The sequence below is a fragment of the Erinaceus europaeus genome, chromosome X (assembly GCF_950295315.1).
Source record: "Erinaceus europaeus chromosome X, mEriEur2.1, whole genome shotgun sequence".
NCBI classification, from domain to species: domain Eukaryota; kingdom Metazoa; phylum Chordata; class Mammalia; order Eulipotyphla; family Erinaceidae; genus Erinaceus; species Erinaceus europaeus.
In genome coordinates this window covers 63090146-63107537 of record NC_080185.1, presented here as the reverse complement: position 1 = coordinate 63107537, position 17392 = coordinate 63090146, and the positions used below count along the sequence as shown (strand labels likewise).

The window sequence follows — 17392 nt, the reverse complement described above, 5'->3', positions numbered from 1 at the left end:
TTTGCTGGGTCAGATGTACACACAATTTATTAAAGACTTGCTTTATATTACCAGAAAGATTAGTTATTTTTCCAACAGGTGTGTATGTAAAAAGGTATTTCCGGGAGTTGGGTGGTAGTACAGCAGGGTTAGGTGGCGCAAAGCCCAAGGACCGGCGTAAGGATCCCGGTTCGAGCCCTGGTTCCCCACCTGCAGGGGGCTTGCTTCACAGGCGATGAAGCAGGTGTCTTTCTCTCCCCCTCTCTGTCTTCTCTCCATTTCTCTCTGTCCTATCCAACAATGATGACATCAATAACAACAATAATAACTACAACAATAAGACAAGGGCAACAAAAGGGAATAAATATTAAAAAAAAAGATATTTCCTGTGTAGCACAGAAGATGGTGCAAGGAACAAGAGCACAGGACTTGCAAGTATGAGGTACTAAATTCAATCTTTGGCATCATATATGCCAGAATAATGTCCTGGCTCTCTATCAGTACTTTAAAAAATTACATCCAGGAGATAGCTCACCTTCTAAAGTGTGCACTTTGCAATGAACAAGGACATGGGCTCAAACTGCCAGTAGCACATGGGAACATCATGCATGGCAGGTGCTTCTGTTCTCTCTACCTTAAAGAGAAAAAGGGGCCAGTAAGACCTTTGCTGGGAGGGTGCCTGCTTTTCCTGGTGTAAGATGCAAGTTTAAGCCTGTGGTACAGCATATGGGAGTACTGTGGCACTTGGTGCTATGTTGTCTTTCAGCTTGGAGTGACAAAATTGACTTGGAGTGATGAAGTCCCAGTGGCAACAATAAAATAGGAGTTTGCTAGAAGCAGTGGATTCACACGGGCATGACAATGCCCAGTGCAAGAACAAGAAAAACACTCCCCAATCATGTACATAGATAACTTTTTAAAAATATTTTATCTAGTTTTGAAAGAAGAGTGAGAGGAGAGCATCACTGATAGATGCAATGCTGGGGTTTGACTTTGATATCTCATGCTTGCAAGCCCAACATTCTAGCCACTTTGCTATTCCCAGGCTGCCATGTACATTATTCTTGATCAATTTTTGTCACTTGGAAAATGGTATCCCATTGCTGTTATAATTGACATTTGTGTGGTCAACATTAGGGTGGTACAGTTTTCTTTGTAAACTTAAAACCAAGTTTATATTACTACTGAGCTAGTTGGTAATCTAGCTTTGTCAAGACTGCATTCTTTTTTAATATCTATTTCCTTTTTGTTGCCCTTGTTTTTTTATTGTTGTTCTAGTTATTATTGTTGATGTCCTCGTTGTTGGATAGGACAGAGAGAAATGGAGAGAGAAGGGGAAGACAGAGGGGGAGAGAAAGACACCTACAGACCTGCTTCACTGCCTGTGAAGTGACTCCCCTGGAGGTGGGGAGAGGGGGCTCGAACAGGGATACTTAAGACAGTCCTTGCGCTGCTACGCTACCGCCCAACTCCTGCAAGACAGTATTCTTTAGAATCCAAAGGAGTGTAAGGCAAGTAATCCTTTCATTTAACCACAGAGCTAAGGCACCTCGATATGTCTTTCTTTTTTTAAGTAGACATACTTTACTAGGAAATAACACAGTCTGCATGAATTCATTGACTGTAAACACCCTTTACTACAAGATTTTCAGGGTGTGTGCTGGTGAAAGAGGACCTATATTGGTGAGAGTTTTGCAGCCATCTATTATGGGGAGAAGTGTCAACAACTGTACCATAAACTATCATATCCCCCCCCAATAAAATGACAAAAAGAAAACACCTTAAATTCAAATTAAAATGATTTCAACCAGTGATTGTCAAACCTTGGTGTACATCAGAATTAATAGGGCTTGTTAAAACATTGTATCACCATTTTTTAAAATTATTTACTGGGCATAGACAGAAATTGAGAGGGGAGGAGGAGATAGAGAAGGAAAGAGAAGGAGATAGATGTAGCACTGTTCCACAACTCATAAAACTTTTTACCTGCAGGTGGAGGAGCTTGAACCTGGGACCTTGTGTGCTGTAATGTGTGCTCAGCCCCTACAACTAAATATTAAGTCTCCTGCCTGAGTTTCTGAAATTGTCCACTTCTAGGGTAGTGCAGGAGAATCTTTGGATGATGCTGTTGTCTAAATCACCTTTGATCACCCACCACGGCTTCCCAATACTGTCCTCTACCCCCTTGCACTTGCATAAGCCCTAAAACAGCAATTTTAAAAAGCCAGCTTTATGATACCTGACTGTCTCTGCTATGTTCCTACAACAAATAGTTCTGAACTTCTATTAAAAGATAAATTGCATGCAGAGAAGCAATTACAGAAGCCAGAACTCCCACCTTCTGCACCACAAAGAATTTTGGCCCATATTCCCTGAAGGGGAGAAATGTTAGGGAAAGATGAGCAGAGGTCTCTAAACTCTAATTCCATCAAGACCCAGAGCCAGAAGAGGCGGGGGAAGGGAGGGGAGGGGTACTCAGCAGGACCATAGAAAAATGGACAAATACATATAAATATAGATATAGAAATAATAGTTGGACGGGGGTAGATAGCATAATGGTTATGCAAACAGACTCTCAAGCCTGAGGCTCCATCAAGTCCCAAGTTCAATTCCCCACACCAACGTAAGCCAGAGCTGAGCAGTGCTCTGGTGAAAAAGAAAGAAATGATAGTCAGGAATCAGGCGGTAGTGCAGCAGGTTAAGCGTAGGTGGCGCAAAGCGTTAATGGACTGGCTCAAGGATCCCAGTTCAAGCCCCCGGCTCCCCACCTGCAGGGGAGTCGCTTCACAGGCAGTGAAGCAGGTCTGCAGGTGTCTATCTTTCTCTCCCCCTCTCTGTCTTCCCCTCCTCTCTCCATTTCTCTCTGTCCTATCCAACAACGAACGACATCAAGAATAACAACAATAATATCTACAACAATAAAACAACAAGGGCAACAAAAGGGAATAAATAAATAAAATAAATATAAAAAAAGAAATAATAGTCAACCCATATCGGTGATCTTGAGAGAATTACTGCAGTTTCCAATGGAGGGAATGAGGCGAGTGGTGGTGGGAATGATGTGGAAATGTAGACCTGTTATCTTATAATTTTGTAAATAAATATTAATTAACAGATAACAATTTTTTAAAAGATGATAAATTGCATGTTTACAATACCTTGCCCATCCCCAGAAGACTCTACCACCTTTGGTATCCAGAGTTATCTTACATCTTTGCTCTTATCACAATGCAGTTAACAATCACATTTGTCAGTGCTTGCTTTGGCAGGCAGTACTAAAATTGGAGCTATAGAAAATTAGCATATCACTTACACAAGAATAACATGCAAATTCATCATATTTCAAACGAACAGGAACATCTGAGGTCTGGAAGCCCTCAGGTCAACCAGCTGCATCTAAACTTCTGCAGATCTCTGTGCATGTCTCAGTCATCCTGGAAATGGATTATTCCTTATCCATTTAGGTCTTGAGTTCAGAAAAGCTCTGGAAGCAAATGTTAAGTTGATGTTAGCTGACTATTTTACTATTTTATTCAGGGACACTTAATTAAACCCCATTTCTAGAAAATCATTCACACTAGGATACAGTGGGGGGTGATTTGAGATTCTCTGATGTCTAATTCTACCTCTAGCTGCCAAAAGACCAAGCAATTCATTTGGACTGAATCAGCGGTTATTCTTGCGCTCCTAAAGTATTCAGAAAAACCTTTCTTAGAGGGTTCCGGAGTAGGTGGTTTCACTTTCCAGGCTGCTCGGTTAATTTTCCAGAACATTCTCCAAGTATATGTAAAATGTCTCTGGTTAGCCACTAGGTGTCAGCAAGTCCCAAGATAGTCCAAGTCCTTACATCAAAGGTACTTGTATCCTCTTCACTGGAAAAGAAAGCTCAGACCAGATGGAGAAGCACTCCAAAGAAAAAGACTCAGGAGAAAGTTAAGAGTCAGCACTAGAGGTTTAGGAAAGGTATAAAGCACACATACATATAAAACATCTCTAGTTCTTTCACATCTACAGTGCTACTCTGTAGTTTGCTGGGAGGCAAAGAAGGCAAAGAAGGTGGTTTAGAAGTATCGACTTCTATACTTCTAACCACCAATTCAGGGAATTCATTTTAATCTGCATATGTGAATTACTTGACAGGCATCAAACTGAATATCTGCTGTCATATTACGGTCTACACAGGGGTGGGATGTTGCACCACAAGTGCCTTATGCAGTAATTCTAAGTGTGGTTCCAGCAGCAGCAGCATGATCTGGGAACTTGTTAGAAACAAAGTTTCCAGGCCAGGTGGTGGTGCTCTCAGCAAAGGTCACAAGTTACTATGTTCTGGGACCCAGCTTCAAGCTTCTGATTCATAGCTGGGATGGAAGGCAGCTAGGGAAGATTTTCATGAGTGATGGAGTAATGCTGCAGGCCTTGGAGTCAATCTCTCTCTCTCTCTCTCTCTCCCTCCCTCCCTCCCCCACCCCTCCCTCCCTCCCTCCCTCCCTCCTCTCTCTCCTCTCTTCCTTGCTCTTTGTTCTTATCAGAATAAAGGAAAGAAAGGGGGGATGACCATCGGGAGCAGTGGAGTCACCATGAAGGCATCAAACCCCAGAAATAACCCTAGTGTGAAGAAAGAAAGAAAGAAAGGGAGACAGAAAGACAGCAAAGGAAAGGAAGGATGGAAAAGAAAGGAAGGAGGAAAGATAGAAAAAAGAAAGGAAATGCAAAGTCTTAACCCTACTCCAGATCAATGGAGTCAGATGTTCTGAGGGCTCAGGCCTTACAATCTATGTTTTAATAAACTCTCCAGTTGATTCTGATGTTGGCGATATAGATTCCATTATGCACTCATTTATTCCTGCATTCACTTAGCTAACCATAAAGGAGATCACTAAACCAGAAACAATCTTACCTGTGGGGAAGGCACCATCCCTGCCCTTCCAGCAAAGGTGCACGTGACACACTGATCCAAAAATCAAGATCCTTTTCCTTCAGAGATAATTCCTAGGCAATCACCAAATGGCAAGAGTCTCCAGAATGGGCCTTGAAGGATTATTGTAAAATAGTGTCTAGTGGATACAAAGCTGAGGATGTCACAAGAGCCATTTCACAATCTGCTTCCACACTGACCAAAATTCAGTCTTGTGGGTAGAAAGCAAGCATGTGGGCCAAGAGCTTAGCATGGTACAGGGGGAAAGTGAAAGGTTAGGATGTATCTGGAGCCTGTCTATAGAAGCCACCCTTCCCATCCTCCACTCCACCTGGTTTGCAAAGATGGATGCGCAGAATGCACATCCCCATCCGCACGGGGTAAGCTTCACAAGGGCTGAAGCGGGTCTGTCGTTATCTATATTTCTCTCCCTATCTATCGCCTCTTCCCTTATCAATCAATGTTTTCCTGTCCTATCAAATAAAGAAATGAATATTAAAAATACATAAAAACAATTGGGAAAATAAAAGAACAAGTATCGGGACTTCACATTCCCCACTGTTTTGAGTCCCTTGTAGAAGACCAAGTAGAGGGCTGGGAAGATAACATAATGGTCATGCAAAAGATATGCCTGAGCCTCTGAGGTTCCAGGTTCAATCCCCAGTACCGCCATATGCCAAAACTGAGCAGTGCTCTGGTCCCTCTTTGTGTTTCTCTCATTAAAATAAATAAAATAATTTAAAAAGACCTATTAGAGGGCAGAAGAAACAGCACAATAGTTACACAAAGAGACCGAATGCCTGAGGCTCTGAGGTCAAGGTTCAGTCCCCAGCACCACCATAATCCAGAGTCAAGCAATGCTCTGGTCTCTCAAATTAAAATTAAAAAAAAATAAAATAGGAAAAAAAAACAGGCTTTCCTGTCCTATACCTTTAAAAAAAACGACCAATTAGACATCTTTTTATTTTCTGAGCATGGGCTGTGAAAGCAAAGTACTTGTGGACAGTCAGTGTCTCAAAAAAGAGAACCTAGTAGAGGCTTTTTCCTAGGAGGAAGTTTCAGGAGGACTTGTCAGGGTCCCAGAGGCCAAAATTCTAGAGAGAGATATTTCTGGTCTTTAGAGCTCTTCCTGCTTGTCCACGAACTTAATAACATTTCCTTACCTGTGTGAATACTCCCCCAAAACAATGGAATGGGCAAGTTGGTTTTAGTATAATTGCTACCTTCTATTTCCTTTCTTTATTTAAAAAGAATTTATTTACTTATTAATGAGAAAGATAGGAGGAGAGAAAGAACCAGACATCACTCCAGTACATGTGCTGCCGGGGGTTGAAGTTAGGACCTCATGCTTGAGAGCCCAATGCTTGCTTTATCCACTGCGCCACCTCCTGGACCACCCTTCTATTTCCTTTCTACTATCATGTAAAAGCCAGTGTAACAGCACTGGGCTTTTTGTGGCATTGGGCAGTGAACACAGGTTGGGCTTTTTTTAAAAAAAAAATTTTATTGGCACCAGGGGCTTGGTGACTGCACAAGGAATCTACTGCTCCTGGCAGCCATTTTTTTTTCTTTTTAAAAATTTGATAGGATAGAAAGAAATTGAGAGGGGAGGGGCAGATTGAGAGGAAGAGAGTTTCACCACTCGTGAAATTTCATCTTGCACGTGGGGAGTGGGGGCTTGAACCTGAGTCCTCATGCTTGGTAATAATGTGTGTTTAACTGGGTGCACCATCGCCTGGTCCCTCACTTTCTTATATAGGAAATGGTTAAGTGTCAGTTAATTCCCTGAAATTCCAGGAAACATTAGAAAGTGGGAACTATGGTTCCCTGTAGGAGAATTGGTCCTTAGAGTCTTGTGTTGCTGTCCAAGTATGGTGCAAGGTAGTCTCTGTTTTGTTGATTCCAGTCCCTCTGGATTACAACAAATTGAAAAGTTTCTGCACAGCAAAAGAAACCAGCGCCCAAACAATAAGACTCCTCACAGAATGGGAAAAGATCTTTACATGCCATACATCAGACCAAAGGCTAATTATCAAAAAATAAAAGAGCTCCTCAAACTCAGCAACAACAAAACAAAAAACAAACAAACAAAGAAACCACAAATGACCCCATTCAAAAGAGGGGAGAGGATATGAACAGAATATTCACAACAGAAGAGATCCAAAAGGCCAACAGACATGAAATAATGCTCTAAGTCACTGACTGTCAGAGGAACCACTTCACCTCTGTGAGAATGTCATACATCAGAAACAATAGCAACAAAAATGCTGGAGAGGTTATGGGTTCCAGGATCCCTCCTGCACCACAAGTGGGAATGTAAATTGATCCAATTCCTGTGGAGAGCAGTCTGTAGAACACTCAGAAGGCTAGAAATGGACCTACCCTATGACCCAGCAATTCATCTCCTGGGGATATATATATAAATATATATATATATAAATTATATATATATATAATTTCTTTATTGGGGTATTAATGTTTTACATTCAACAGTAAATACAATAGTTTGTACATGCATAACATTTCCCAGTTTTCCATATAACAATACAACCCCCAATAGGTCCTCTGTCTGGGGATATATATTTAAGGAGTGAAACACACCCATCCAAAAAGATCTGTGTACACCTATGTTCATAGCAGCATAATTTATAACAGCCAAAACTTTGAAGCAATGTGGTTGTCCAACAACAGATGAGTAGCTGAGAAAGTTTTGGTATATATGAACAATGGAATACTACTGTTTGTTTCTTAATGTTTTATTTATTTATTATTGTATAGAGACAGAGAGAAATTGAGAGGGGAAGATAGAGAGGGAGAGAGAGACAGAGAGACACCAGCAGCCCTGCTTCACCACTCATGAAGCTTTCCCCCTGCAGGTGGGGATGGAATACTACTCTTTTAAAAGGTGAGAAACTCACCTTCTTCACCTTATCTTGGATGGAGCTTGAAGGCATCATGTTAAGTGAGCTAAGCCAGAAAGAGAAGGATGAATATGGGATGCTCTCACTCATGGACAGAAGTTGAGAAAGAATAGAAAAGGGAAACTCAAAGTACAAGTTGGACTAGCTTTGTGTATTGCACCAAAGTAAAGGACTCGGGGTGGGGGGGCAGTTTCAAATTGTAGTGCATGATGGTGGAGGAAGACCTAGGTTGCGCGGGGGGGGGGGGGGGGGGTTGAGAGAGTTTTTCAGAGAAATGAGAAATTAAAAAAAATTAAAAATATTTATTCTTTTGTTGCCCTTGTTGTTTTATTGTTGTAGTTATTATTGTTGTTGATGTTGTCGTTGTTGGATAGGACAGAGAGAAATGGAGAGACCTTCAGGACAGAGAGAAATGGAGAAACCTGCAGACCTGTTTCACCACCTGTGAAGTGACTTCCCTGCAGGCGGGGAGCCGGGGGCTGGAACCTGGATCCTTGAGCTTTGCGCCTCATGCGCTTAACCTGCTGCGCTACCGCCCACTCCCCAAAATGAGAAATTTTATGTGTTTACCAGAGCACTGCTCAGCTCTGATTTATGGTGGTGCGGGGGATTGAACCTGGGACTTTGGATCCTCAGGCATGAGACAGTCTCTTTGCATAACCATTATGCTATCTACTCCCACCCGAAAAATGAGAAATTTTATACATGTACTAACAGCTGTAGTTACAGTAAACCATTGATCTCCCCAATTTAAAAATAAGTGTCAGTTCATTCCCATTTTCGAGATGAGGAAACTGAGTCAGCTGAAGGGGAGGGTTAAGAATCAACGTTTTCTTTGTGCAAGATGCCTGGTTCTGAAGTGGAGGAAGAAAAACCCGGTGAAGGAAAGAGCAGTAAAGGGCTCAGTTCTGTAGGGGAGGGTGAAAGAAGTCGTCCAGATTCTCCTGTCGCTGGCTCCACAGTGCGTTATAATCCCTGTCCCCAACCCCTAACTGCCAACAAACAGGAAAGGGACCAGGCATGTGTGTGGCGCGGTGGGGGTGGGGGTGGAGATGGGGTGGGGGGCGGGGGTTGACAAGAATCGATCCCTCCCTCTCCTGTTTTCCACAGACCCTCAGTGACCCCCTTTCCGGCCCCACCCCTGCATCTTTCATTTCCGGAAAGGGACGCCCGCAAAGGGTAGCGAGCGGTAGGGGAGCTGTTGCTGCTAATATGGCGGCTCCGAGGTGGTGGGCGGCGACTGCTGAGCGGGAAGCAGTTTGCGGAGCAAAAGGAAGGTGGGGAGGAGAAGAGAGAGAGGCGTGGAATCAGCGGAACTCTGAGCCAGAGGCCATCATCATCTGGAACCTCTCCGGGCACCTCGGTCCAGCAGGGCGCTGTAAGAATGAGATTGAAGGCGGAGCCGGGTTTCTGGACTGAGAAGGAATAGCCCTGGAACCTTCATGTCCGTCCCCTTCCGTGTGTTACTCTGGCGAGTTACCCTGGGAATCCTGCATCTGGTGCCCGCGTATCCCCAGTCCTCCATTGCAGGGCATTTTGGAGAGCCAGCGGGAAAGGCCTCTGGTGGACTGAGAGAAGACATGTCCTTACACCGGTCCCCATACTTGACACACAGTAGACAGTCATTGCATGTTTAATTTTTTTAAAGTCCCAAACCTTGAGTTCTACTTGTTGACTTGACAGTGTCAAGCTTGGAGACTAATGTTATTATTTCCCCCTTTCAACTCAGGAAAGGGAAATAAGAGGTGTATAAAAGTTTTGAGAAACTCAGTGCATGTTTAATGAGACTTTAATGTGATAAATCCCTTCATTCTGTTCTAGAAACTTCCATGGCCAAGTGGGTCAAATATAAACTGTTTGTCACAACACCTTATTGGAACTTTTAAAAATATATTTATTTTGGGCGGGGATAGATAGCATAATAGTTATGTAAAAAGACTCATTCCTGAGGCTCCAAAGTCCCAGGTTCAATCCCCCGCACCACCATAAACCAGAGCTGAATAGTGCTCTGAAAAAAAAAACTATTAAAAAATATTGCTAGGACAGAGAGAAATTGAGAGAAAGAAGATAGTGAGAAGGACATCTGCAGACCTGCTTCAATACCCAAAAAACTTTCTCCTAACAGGTGAAAACTGGGAGCTTGAACCTGCTTTCTTGTGTATTGTAACTTGGGCTGAACTATATGCACTACTAGTACACTGGCCCCACCATATTGAGATGATTTTTTTCCCTCCAGGACTATTGCTGGGGCTCAGCGTGCACCAAGAATGTACTGCTGTTTTTTCCCCTTTTGTTGTCCTTGTTATTTTATTTTATTATTATTTTTTTTAACGAGAGCAGTGCTCAGTTCTGGCTTCTGATGGTTCTGGGGATTGAACCTGGGATTTAAGAGCCTCAGATATGAAAGTTTTTTGCATAACTATTATACTGTCTCCCCCACCTTCCATATTGAAACTTTAATGATTTATTGTTTTTTTTTTTTTATTCTTGACTAGGGAAATGAGCCTCCCATATGTGAAAGACCACCCTGAGCAACCTTACCTGATTGATTTTTCCAGTACTTATTTTGAGATAGACAAAAAGAGACAGGTCAAATGAGAGAGGGAGAGATTGAAAGATTATTTCCTCACTACCAATTGTGTTCCTTTGATAAGCTGGGGCTCAAACCCAGGGTGTCCTGTGTGGTAAGGAACTTCCTCTATAGGGTAAGCTAACTCCAGCAGCCCCCTGGCACCTTAAACAGTTCTGAAAGTGTGTGTGTGTGTGTGTGTGTGTGTGTGTGTGTGTGTGTGTGTGTGTGTTTCAGTTTCTCAGCTCTGTCTTTATTTTTTAAATGTGTATATAGAAAAACCTCTGTCTTCCTTCCCACTTCTCAGTTTACTCTGATTTGGTTTCTAAAAAATTGTTTGAATGTATAATCAGACAATATAGTTGTTACTTTGTGATTCTCAAATGGTGGTTTTGTTTTTTTTTTTTTGCTTGTCTAGCTACTCTGCACTTTCAAGTTTCAGGCAAATTTGAGGACCTTCAATATGCTTTTAGAGTAGGGACAGGAGGAAGTGATGCAAATAGAGATGAAGGATTTTTTTTCCCCATGATTGGTTGACTTTTCATTATTGGTAACTTAGCAGTGGTTTACAAAAATCATATAACTGCAAGGATATAGTTAGTTTTAATTGTCTTCACTTTATGGGGGAGTCAATGGATTATAGTATAGTTGATTTTTTCCACTTTATAAAGATTAATGGCTTAAGATACAGTTGTGGACACACAGTTACAACCTCTTATCTCCCCATACTATGTGTCTGCATACACTCTCCCAACCTAATTGCATTTCCGCTATCATACACAAGTAGCCCAGAGCATGTCCATTCCATTCCTTTCCCTTCTTCCTCAGAGTCCTTTGATTTAGTGCCATACACCAAACTCAGTATATGTTTCATCTTATATTTCCCTGAAGCTTTTTTTTTCATTATTATTACCAGAGCACTGTTCAGTTCTGGCTTACGGTGGTGCAGGGAATTGAACCTGGGACTTTGGAGCCTCAGGTATGAGAGTCTGTTTGCATAACCATTATGCTATCTACCCCTGCCCTCCCTGAAGCTCTTTTAGACATGAAAACATCCTTAAATTATATTGTAGATTTATTTAAGCCCCCTGGATTGTACAGTTGAAAACGGTCTGATTCAGTAATGCAAACTGTATTTCAAAGTTCTTTTTTTTTTTTTTTTGCTTCCAGAGTTATTGCTGGGGCTCAGTGCCTGCACCATGAATCCACTGCTCCTAGAGGCCATTTTTCCCCTTTTGTTTCCCTTGTTGTAGCCTTGTTGTGGTTATTGTTGTTGTTGATGTCGCTCGTTGTTGGATAGGACTCCCTTGCAGGTGGGGAGCCAAGGGCTCCAACCTGGATCCTTACTAGGGTTCTTGCGCTTTGCGACACGTGCGCTTAACCCTCTGCGCTACCACCCCACCCCGGTAAGAACTTTGACGCCGGTCGGGCCATAGCGCAGAGGGTTAAGCGCACGTGGCGCAAAGCGCAAGAACACGGAAGGATCCAGGTTTGAGCCCCTGGCTCCCCACCTGCAGGGGAGTCGCTTCAAAGGTGGTGAAGTAGGTTTGCAGGTGTCTGCCTTTCTCTCCCCATCTCTGGCTTCCGCCCCAACTGCAGGTGGGGTCGCTTCACAAGCGGTGAAGCGGGTATTGTCTTTCTCTCCCGCTGTCTTCCCCTTCTCTTTCAATTTCTGTCTTTCCTATCCGACCACAACAATTAAAAAAAGGGGGGGGGGCTGGTTGGTGGCACACCTGGTTGAGCGCACATGTTACAATGTACAGGACCCAGGTTTGAGTCCCCATTCCCCACCTGCAGGGAGAAAGCTTCATGTGTGGTAAAGTAGTGCTGCAGGTGTCTCTTTGCTCTCTTCCTCCTATCCCCCCCTTCCCTCTCAATTTCTGGCTGTCTCTATCCAATAAACAAATAAAAATAAAAATTAAAAACAAGGCAACAAAAGGGGAAAAAAATAGCCTCCAGGAGCAGTGGATTCATGGTGCAGGCACCGAGTCCCAGCAATAACCCTGGAGGCAAAATGAATAAAGAAAGAAAGAAAAAGAAAAAAAAAGTCCTTACAAAAACTTATGGAGTGATAGCAATAGTGGAAAAATATTTTGTGGTGAGCCTCAGGAAATCTAAGTCAAAATGATAAAGAAAAATACAATGACCTAAGGACATGACAAAGACCTAGTGACCAAACTAAAGACAGGCTTTTTATTCCTCTCCCCTCTCCTTCCCTCCCCTTCCTTTCCCTGCCCTCCCCTCCCCCTCCTTTCTCCACCCTCCCCTCCCCTTCCCTCCTTTCCCCTCCCCTCCCTTTCCATGCCCTCCCCTCCCCTCCCTTTCCATGCCCTCCCCTCCCCTTCCCTCCTTTCCCCTCCCTTCTTATCCCCTTCCCTCCCCTCCCTTTCCATGCCCTCCTCTCCCCTTCCCTCCTTTCCCCTCCTCTCCCCTTCTTTTCCCCTCCCCTTCCCTTCTTTTCCCCTCCCCTCACTCCCCTCCTCTTCCCTTCTGTCCCCTCCCCTCCTTCTTTTCCCTTCCTTTCTCTTCACCAGACCACCAAATAGGCTTTTAAAAATGTATTATTTTTTTAATGTATTAAGTTTATTTATTTATATATTTATTGGACAAAGACACCCAGAAATTGAGAGGGGAGGGGTGATAACTGCAACACTTTTTCCATCACTTGCAAAGCTTCTCCCTGCAGGTGGGGGGACTGGGGGCTCAAACGGGGGTCTTTAAGCATTGTAATGTGCCCCCAACCAGGTTTGCCACCAACTAGCCCCCATGTAGAGAAAGACAAACTCAATTTTTTTTTTTCAGAACACTGATCAGTACTATTATATGGTGGTGCTGGGAACTGAACTTGGGACTTCAGAGCCTCAGGCATGAAAGTCTTTTGCATAACCATTATGCTCTTTCCCCTACCCCAGGGGACTCTTTTTATTTTTTATTTAAAGTGGAGGAGAGAGAGACAGAGAGGACAGACACCACAGTACCTCTCCACTAACCATGAAGCTCCTCCACACCCTCCCCACCCTATTTGTGCATGGTGTTCCAAGGGTTTAGGGTCTTGTGCATGAGAATGTACAGACATGAGTGATTTCACCACTCCAGGATGATTGATGCTTTTTTCAATTATCATTTTTTTTTTAGGGTAGGAGGGGTACAACTCCACACAATTCCCACCACCCAATCTCCATATCCCACCCCCTCCCCCGATAGCTTTCCCATTCTCTATCCCTCTGGGAGCATGGACCCAGGGTCATTGTGGGTTGCAGAAGGTAGAAGGTCTGGCTTCTGTAATTGCTTCCCCGCTGAACATGGGCGTTGACTGGTCGGTCCATACTCCCAGTCTGCCTCTCTCTTTCCCTAGTAGGGTGGATCTCTGGGGAAGCTGAGCTCGAGGACATATTGGTGGGGTCTTCAATCCAGGGAAGTCTGGCCGGCATCCTGATGACACCTGGAACCTGGTGACTGAAAAGAGAGTTAACATACAAAGCCAAACAAATTGTTAAGCAATCATGGACCTAAAGCTTGGAAAAGTGGAGAGGAAGTATTAGGGAGGTACTCACTGCAAACTCTAGTGTACTTCTGCTTTCTTACTTTGGTGCCATACTCCAAACTCAGTCAATTTCTGCTTTGCGTTTCTACTTCTTTTTTTTTTTTATGCATAACATTCCCCAGATTCCCATTTAACAATACAACCCCCACTATTTCATTCATCATTTTTCATGGACCTGTATTCTCCCCACCCACCTACCCACCCCAGAGTCTTTTACTTTGGTGTAATACTCCAATTCCATTTCAGAATTGGAGTATTACATCAATTATCATTTTTTACTTTAGATAGTGGCATAGAGTCTCTAAAGAGACACTATAATACAGGATCTTCCTTAGTTGCTGTGACATTCTTTTTTAAAAAATTTTTATTATTTATTTTCCCTTTTGTTGCCCTTGTTGTTTTATTGTTGTTGTAGGTATTATTGTTGTTGATGTTGTCATTGTTGGATAGGACAGAGAGAAATGGAGAGAGGAGGGGAAGAGAAAGATAGACATCTGCAGACCTGCTTCACCACCTGTGAAATAACTCTCCTGCAGGTAGGGAGCCAGGGGCTGGAAACCTGATCCTTATGCTGGTCCTTGTGCTTCAAGCCATGTGTGTTTAACCTGCTATGCTACCGCCCAACTCCCTGCTGTGACATTCTATGTGGTGCTAGTGCTTGAACCTGGGTCATGCTCATTGACAATTCAAACATCATAGCCAGTGAGCTACCCCTCAGCCCCAACAGTCTTGTCTAAGCCTATTAGACCTCATCCTTGGACCCTTGGGGTGCTATTCTTGGTATCCCTAACCCAGTTTTAGCAAGAGTCCTATGTTGTCCACCCCCCAGCCAATATCTAATAACTTTGATTTGTCTTTAGCAAAAATCCGCAACAACCTCCCTCTCTTTTTCCAGATAGAGAGTGAGAGACAGAGTACACTGAGGAGAGATACCACAGCGACATTCCAGGACTTGTGAAGCTTCCCTTTACATGGTGCTCCCATGTTGAGCCTGTAGACTCAAACCAGGATCTGGAGGCATGGTAAAGTGTACACTCTGCTGGGTGAGCTATATCCTAGTGCCAACAACCTTTTCCTCTACTGCAACAGTACTGAATAAAACCTTTATTTACTGCTTTTTAGGTGATGCCTGACTCTGTCTTCTATGACAGAAATCACATCCAGGCAGTGCTATTGATAGTGTGTATCAGCCTGGCCTATTAGGGGGCTTTTTTTTTTTTTTAAAGACCAACGAAAAGTACATACTATTCACAAAATACTTATCAAGGGCCTACTTATCACCAAGTACTGTACATGGTGCTGAGGAGCGAGGTGTGAGGAAAAACCGTTTGTGATGAATCTATTTTCTTTGAGTTCACAGTCTAGTGGTTGACGCCAACTAGCAAATAGCCCTACAAGTATGTACTTGAGATAAGCACTATTACTGAAAAAGAAAGGATCCCCACTTCTATGAGAGCTTATGAAATGAAAAAAAATTGATTGTTCAGGTTGGTTGGGGATGCTGCCTAAGGATGCGGTTATTGATCTGAGAGATAAAGAAGAAAGAGTAGATATCAATTAGTTTGTAGTTGGGGTTGGGAGAAGGCTTAAGTGTATGTGTTAAATAAAAGGAATGGAAAGAATGCCAGCATGGTGGAGTTCAAGAGGTAGTAGGAGAGCAGAGGATGGGATTGAGATTATAATGGTATGTAAGGACTAGGATATGCTGAAAATTAGAAGCCAGTTTAGGCCATCTTGTCTGTATCTTAATAGTCATAGGCTGAGGGGTAATGAATTGTGTTTGTCTTTTCAAAATATTACCCTTAATGTTGCATGGACTAAGGAGTTGGGAAAGGTATGGTGTACTGGAGAGTGTGATTAGAAACTATTGCCAGCAATCTAGAATGGAGGTAAAATGTTAACTTGGATTGGAGTAGTTACGGTTTTATTGAAGGGAATTAACTTGGCAATTAATTGGAACTGAGAATGACAGAGTGTGAGGTCAAAGATAACGTCTAAGTTTCTAGCTTGTGTTTCTAGCTAAGTTTCTAGTTTGAATGTTTGTGGGTGCCTGTCAGAGACACTGAAACCAAGTTCAGGAATGAAAAGTTGTGAGGTTTATATTAGACATGTTTTGGAAAGTTATTTATTATTATTTTTGCTAGAGTGATGCTTAGTTCTGGCTTATACTGATGCCAGGGATCAAACCTGGGATATCAGAACCCCACACATTAAGGTCTATTGCATAACCATAGTGCTATATCCCCAGCCCTTGAGATGATTTTGACAATGCCAAGAAAGTCATATAAGTCAATTAATGGATAAATCTGGAACTCAGATAAGGAATCTATCCTGGAGGTATAAGTGGAAAGCTCTGTCTGGGATTTTTCTTCTAGCGTTTGCCCTTCTTCCGTAGCCAGTCAACAGCATCAGGTTGAGCCTGATGTAAAGTTTCGAGACCTCCTTTGAATCTGGAGAGGTGGCAGTCGTTGACTATGTGGGACATAGTCTGTAGCCGCAGGGGCAGTTCAGGTCGTCTCTGGCTCCCCAGCGATGGAACATAACGGCGCACCGGCCATGGCCTGTTCGATAGCGATTGAGGAGGGCCCAATCATAACGTGCTAGGTCAAAGCCGGGTTGACGCTTACAGGGGTCTGTGATGAGGTGTTTGTTCTTTACCTCAGCTGACTGCCAACTCTGTTTCCAAGAGTCTGGAACAGAGAAGTTCAGTGTAGGCGTAGGGGACCAGATTGGGTGACGAGATGTCAAGCATTGAACAGGGTGGGCAAAGATATCCGCGTATATTGGCAGGTCCGGTCGAGCGTAGATGTGGGAAATGAACTTAGATGATGCCGCATCCCGACTAATATCTGGCGGGGCAATGTTGCTAAGAACTGGCAGCCATGGAACCGGGGTGGTATGGATGGTTCCAGAAATTATCCTCAGGGAGGAATATAATTTGGAATCGACCAAGTGGACATGGGGGCTACGGAACCATACTGGGGCACAGTATTCTGCAGTGGAATAGCATAATGCCAGAGATGATGATCGTAGTGTGGAAGCGCTCGCGCTCCATGAGGAGCTGGCCAGTCTTGCAATGATGTGATTCCTCGCGCCCACCTTTGCTGTAGTTTTTATGAGATGTTCGTGAAATGACAGAGTGTGATCGAGAGTAACGCCAAGATAGACTGGCTGGGCTTCATGCCGGATTCTCGTATCGCCAAGCTGCACATTAAGCTCACGCGAGGCCGAGGCATGGTGTAGATGGAAAACAGATGATACCGTTTTTGCAGTGCTAGGGATTAGTCGCCATTTTTTACAGTAATCAGATATCAGAGACATGTCTTTCGTGAGTGTTTCCTCGAGGATGTCGAACTTAGATGCCTGAGTTGCACAGCAACTGTCTGGGATGTAGGTGGCAATTAAAGGCATGTGTCTAGATAACAGGCAGGTCAGAGAGTATTAGGAGTATTAGGAGGAGAACA

The 17392-nt window shown here is 43.4% G+C and overlaps 1 long non-coding RNA gene across 2 annotated transcripts in view; it reads left to right on the top strand.

Annotated features, from left to right (window-relative positions):
* Window positions 1-8970: 8970 nt before the first annotated feature.
* Window positions 8971-17392, top strand: part of LOC132535851 (uncharacterized) — a 64997-nt gene continuing 56575 nt past the window's right edge. The window contains exons 1-2 of one of the 2 annotated variants that reach the window (XR_009547600.1): window positions 8971-9940; window positions 14824-14971. This is a non-coding gene — a long non-coding RNA (uncharacterized LOC132535851). The remainder of the gene's footprint in view (window positions 9941-14823; window positions 14972-17392) is intronic. The other variant, XR_009547599.1, reaches the window with a different exon arrangement.